Below are 6,000 nucleotides of genomic sequence, written 5' to 3' on the forward strand. Positions count from 1 at the left end.
TAATTGTAAGTCAATACAAGTAATACTGTTGTTGCTAAATTATGTTATTTTCTAATGTATTGTACTAAGTAAACACATACATCTGTTAAACACAAGATTAAGTAGACTATGTGCTAACGAGATATCCCTTAAAACTCCAACTATCCTAATCATAAGAGATTTGGTAGACGAGTAATCCAAAACACTAGTTAAATCAGTCGGATTTTCTCACCCATTTTTGGAATAATTCCGATCTCTTTACAAAAATTGATTTTGGTACAAAGCCAGTGCTACTGATATAACATATTTCGTGCATACGTTTTCCAATAAAATCCTATAAAAAATACTAAAACTAGGTTGGAATGTTTAGATGTTCATACCAACTTTAGAATTACAGTTTAATTCATAGAGTTACTTCAAAAGCATCACAGACAGAATTTTAGATTCAACCAATGTTCGCAATTTGCTCGCTTACCAAAATTTCGCATAGAAGAACAAAATGATTTTTTGTATAATGATAAAGGGCGAGCACCCTCATAGGGTCCTGGCTTGTCATTGGTCGGTTTACGGAGGGACGCTGCGCGGTGCGCAAGGTCGCTTCGAACCCCGCGCAGCCAATCAATTCGCTTATTTTTTAAATAAAGAATAAAAATGATAAAAAACGTTCGCGTTTTACGAACCACGCGTTACTTTACATACATACATGTACCCCTTATATATGTGTGATTGATGGTCCGCGGTTCTGTACGGTTGTTTACTATAGAAATTACGTTACTGCGTAGTTTTTTATGTTATTTTTATTTTATTGCGTATGTTGAAGTGGTGTCATTTACAAGTATGTGTTATTATTATTTTAAACTTAAAAGGTTTTGTTTACAATTTTATTCTTATTGGATAAGTCGTAGGTGGAACTTTATACTCACCGGTAATACTTTAGTTCTAGGGCCAAATGTTTTAGACAGGTCAAATTATTATTGGATTTTTAAGACTTTCTAAATTATCTTTACTCGGACTCCATTTTATCCTCAAAACAGAACACAATTTCAAATATTATTTATATTACAAATAATGCAGGTACAGTAATGGGCAAAATTCGATTCCATTGTAGATTTCACAATGCAGTTTATAATATTGGGTGTTATAGGTATGTGAACCTGTACATTTGTACACGCACCCACGACAGGAGAAAATCCTAGTGTGGGGAAAAAAGAAAAGTTTCCATCAAATTTAACGTACACGATTTTAGTTTTATTAGATACTCCTTTTAGACGATATTAAATGATTATCAAACCCGTATTTACAATACTATGTAGTTAGTACTATAAAATAAACTAACATGTAAAGATTTTATACAGATACAGTGGTAACGAAGCTGTAAAAACCCCTTATATTTACGGGCAGGTAGGATTTCCGAAATAATGGAAGCATTGTCACTTTGATCGCGGTAAGGACCCACTCACCAAGCCTTTAACCAAGTCTTTTTGGTCACCTGAAGTATCTTCTTTACAGTGTCTTGGTAAATAAGAAAGAAGTGTACAACTGAGTATAAAAATATTAATCCCAAAACAAAAAGTATAGGCTTTGAACTTTTTATATGTAGCTAGAGATTATCTGATTCTAATAGCGTAAGTAATAGGGTAGAACTTGGTACTTATTTAATTTTTAATTCTAATATCCGTTTTGGGTAGATTATTTTAAAACGTGTATTTTTTTTATTTTACTTTACTTTGACTAAATACAAACCTACGTAACGAATTTTAGGTCGGTACGACCATTGGAAGATATAGATAATTTTTTTGTTTTAGTTCCTTAGGGGTATGAATCGCATGACGTCATTTCTAGGTATGTTTTACACGTAGAAATTACGTATTTACTAATTCTAAACTTTGATTCGTTTCATACAAGTATTGTTATCTTATATAACAAAATAAAAATATGTGTCTTATTAGATGTGTCTAATTTTCATTACCTAACTGACGGACTAAATAGATTTTTAATTGTCATACCAGTCATCATCCCTATTAAAGCAAAAATATCCAAAACTCATATCATGAAAACGCTACGTTGCGACATCAAACAAACACTCATTTTAATTCTTAAAAGAATTTCTTTAAAATAAAATACTAATACCCCTTTGCCGTTTATAGTTTCCTGTAGTTGCTGTTACTAAACATGTTAAACAACAACCGATAAAAAAACATAATCGTTATATAAATCATCTTAAGCATAAGTACTGAGCACTGAGCGAGTACAGGGCAAAAATATTATTGATTTTATTAGAAGCAGAATTTTAGTAGAGGCGATGGGGCTCGAATCCGATGATTTAAAGGCGTATACCCATATAATTTAAAATCTGTATTACAATATCTGATTAACTTTTTATTGGTCTACCTAACATAGGTATTTCGTTAAAGCTAGACTTACTTTAAACTGTTTTTCAATTTTCCTTATTTTATAAATATTTTGTCATGGTCTTCTTCTAAATCTTACGGTAGCAAAAATACCTAAATATTCCACTACTGATATAATAGAAATATGTATAATATTTACTGTATTAAAAATGTTAATAATTAGCATTCGTCTTTAACGTAGATAGTTATTATTATACAATAATGATCTTCAAACAAAATAACAATACATTTTACATAAATAATGAAGCCCTATTTTTTCTTTTACCGTACAAACGGCCATCTGTCGGAAGTCTTTGGAACCACTGAGTTGTTCGGTTGTGTAAACTATGAATCGGCGTAGAACACTTTTTGCCTCTGCCGATACTCGCTCCGATTTATAGAGAAGGGGAAGTGAATAGTTACTACAAATGAAAATAGATGGCGTTGCAGAGGTAAGACCATAATAACATTCTGAGTTACTTGTTTAAGATTGAAAGTTTCTGAAGTTTCCTCAAGTTTCCAGAACATGTTATGTTTTAGTTGATATTAGCTACAGCTTTGGTAATATAATTATGTAATGTTATTGTCGTCAATTTTGGTTAATATGTTTTAGTCCATGTCCATGACTGAAATAACGACCTCATGCTTAAAAGTTTGGTTCCCATTGGCTAGAGCTAGTTTGTTGAGCCGATCTAAACTGAGTTTAACATCTTGGTTAAATTACAGTCGACTACGAAACCTAAACTAAACCAGTACAGCGGAAATTACAAGCACTAACACGAGGTAACGGCGGATCGTCGGCTGTGATTTACCAAGATTATCCCGGCAGGCTCTTAGGGCGAGGGCCGTCTAACGGGACCGCGTGTTTCGATTTCGTAGAGCATTTCTCCGCGCAGTCCCGTTACTCGGCCGAAAGTACTTTTGTTGGTTGCTCGCGCGTCGAGCCAACGCCATGCGCGCCGCTCCGCTCGCTTACACGACCGATCGCTCGAGTTCACTGTATTGAGAACAACGTCGTTGTTTAGTACGAGTTCCCTCAAAACAAAGGCCTTTTCAAAATAAAATGGCTCCACAAGGAGAATGTTAAGTTCAGTTATTCTTACAGTTATATCTTTCAACTTCATTTACATAATTTATCATCACATTGAACTTGTCAAGCTTACCATCTTATGCAATACGCATTAAGTTTGATCGCAAGATTATATTGGTTAAGTTGAACAAATTAAAGGGGTCCGAAAGAAGTAAGTCAATAAAATTTAGTGGCGAGTTGTGTAAGCGAGTGGCCTTGCGAGCGCGCGGGTCGATGACTGCCGCTGACTGGATGATGTTTACCTTATCAACAGAGTGAGCGTAACCAACGAAAGTTCCAGCGCCTAACTTTGTGCCCAAAATTTTTGAGAGCGCTACACATTTATTGCATGAGTCTGAACGACTACGGCGTAGCACGTTTATTGCCCTGCTACGGCTACATTGTCTCTACCCGAGCTTAATTGCGGCCATCAACAAAAAGTTCCTAAAAAACTTTTATTGATTCTTATTAATTTCTAAACGCAAAAAATATATGATAGTTTTAAATCTCTACGGCTTAAAAAAATAACCTTGAATATTTGAGCTATCGTTTTTGAACTTGAGTCCTTCAGCAAAAAGTTTAACGAACATTTTTTTGGGCAATAGTGAAGTATAGGAATATTCCATAGCGAGTTCGTCAGTTGGCACTAGGCGTCGCGGCGCGGTGATCAGGCCGGTATGGGGGGGAGGCTTGCGCGGTGACGTAATCCATGCGGTTCGATACTCTCGAAAGGCTGCGGGGTCGACGGCCGCTAGACGCGGAACCGCAGCCTACACGACTGCTCAATTAAACATTCCGCATGTACATTGTACCCATACCCACACCGTGGAACATCATCACATTCAAATATTCATTTTCATAATATTATAATAGCCGATAACACCACGCAAATATTGACACTGATACAGTTTCATGTGGTACTAATATAAATTCAATGCATAAAGTCAAAGACCAGTTAATAAATGCATGGAATTGTTTATTATATAAATATACATATTGGCTCTAAGTTAATATTAACACTATATTAAAATGTAGCCTTTTTAAGCAAGTAGGTAATAATCTGAAAAATTAAATAATGTTGAGTTCAATAGCCTCACAATGGTGATGTTACTTCCTTAAGTGGCAAAGACAATTTGTCTGTGTATTCTGTAATGTTTTCGTAACTGTAAATAAATAATGAATCTTGCAAAATATGAATTATAGTCGGCAATAAATGGAGGCCTATAATTAAACAAATGGTGACCAAACCTACGCGATTAATCAAACGCCCACGTCGCGGTCGGCCTACAGATTGAATTGTTCTACCACACGTCTTACTCGCTTTGCTAATTATATTATTAAACGTCGCGATTGAATCATATGATATGCGTAAGATGACGAAGGTTCGCGATGCAGTGATACAGTATAGGAATTTCGAGAAAAGTAAATAAGTGCAATAATGAGTTCAAGTGAGAGGTGCGCGTGAAGGGCCGAGAGCGAGTTACACAAGAAGGGTTACAAAACTATGGCAATGAACCCGAGTGAACCTAAACCTTGCGAACCGCTAGCCGCCGATGGCGACAGGCGTCGTGAACCTGCGGCACCGCGCGATGCACTTTATTGTTATTCACCGTCAACCACACGTGTCGTAAAATCGAACGCTATTTATAGGTCTACTGAGAACAAAAACGTTCCTGTGGTTTGGAAATGGCATTTTTATTTATATTTACCGCTATTTCATCACAGTTTCAGCTCATTTACCCTTTGATCATGCATTTGTATTGTATGGAAATACATATTATACATACTTTAGCTTTCAGCATTCATAGTAACGGTTTACAACACAAATTATGCGAATGTAAATTCATAGGAATAAATTTATATGCAGTATTAATAATTAATTATTGTATGTTTACTCTATTGAAATATTCATGTGACTATGTTCCTGTGTTCCAAGAATCGAACTGTTCTTAATATATTCTTATAAAATAAAATAAAAAATATTTGCATTTTAAGGAAACTTGAACTCAAGATAATAAATTAAAATAGTTTTATTTATCAACATTTCATTTTGTTATTGGTGAATCCCAAACTAGATTTCAATCAACGAGTTCCAATTGCTAAAAGCTACAAACTTTTAGCATAAATAAAATGATTGCAGTATATTATAACAGTAAAAATGACGAAGATTGCAGCAGATGTCGGTGGGATGAACAAAATGATTATATGAACCGTTACAAACGTGTGTTTATATAAAACTTTTTTCAATAAAAATGTTGATGATTCCCTCCGCTCGTGTTGCAGGCGGTACAACGGGCGCGGAAATGTTCCCTGCAGGCTGCACTGCGCGGGCGCCGATCTGCGCTCGCAATGCGGAAACTCAGCTTTTTGCTGCACTCGTGCGCACAGGAGACTCTTCGACTATCAATTAAAATAAAAAGTTACGCCATAATGCTGTTGTTAATCACTTCATTAACATAACATCAAGCCTGGTATTGCTGGAGTGAGTAAGCAGAGGTAAGAGAGAGGGTTTACATTAACCACTTTTCACTGGTAAACCAATAATAGTAAAGAGGGGCTTTG

The sequence above is a fragment of the Spodoptera frugiperda genome, chromosome 20, assembly GCF_023101765.2.
Source record: "Spodoptera frugiperda isolate SF20-4 chromosome 20, AGI-APGP_CSIRO_Sfru_2.0, whole genome shotgun sequence".
NCBI classification, from domain to species: Eukaryota; Metazoa; Arthropoda; class Insecta; order Lepidoptera; family Noctuidae; genus Spodoptera; species Spodoptera frugiperda.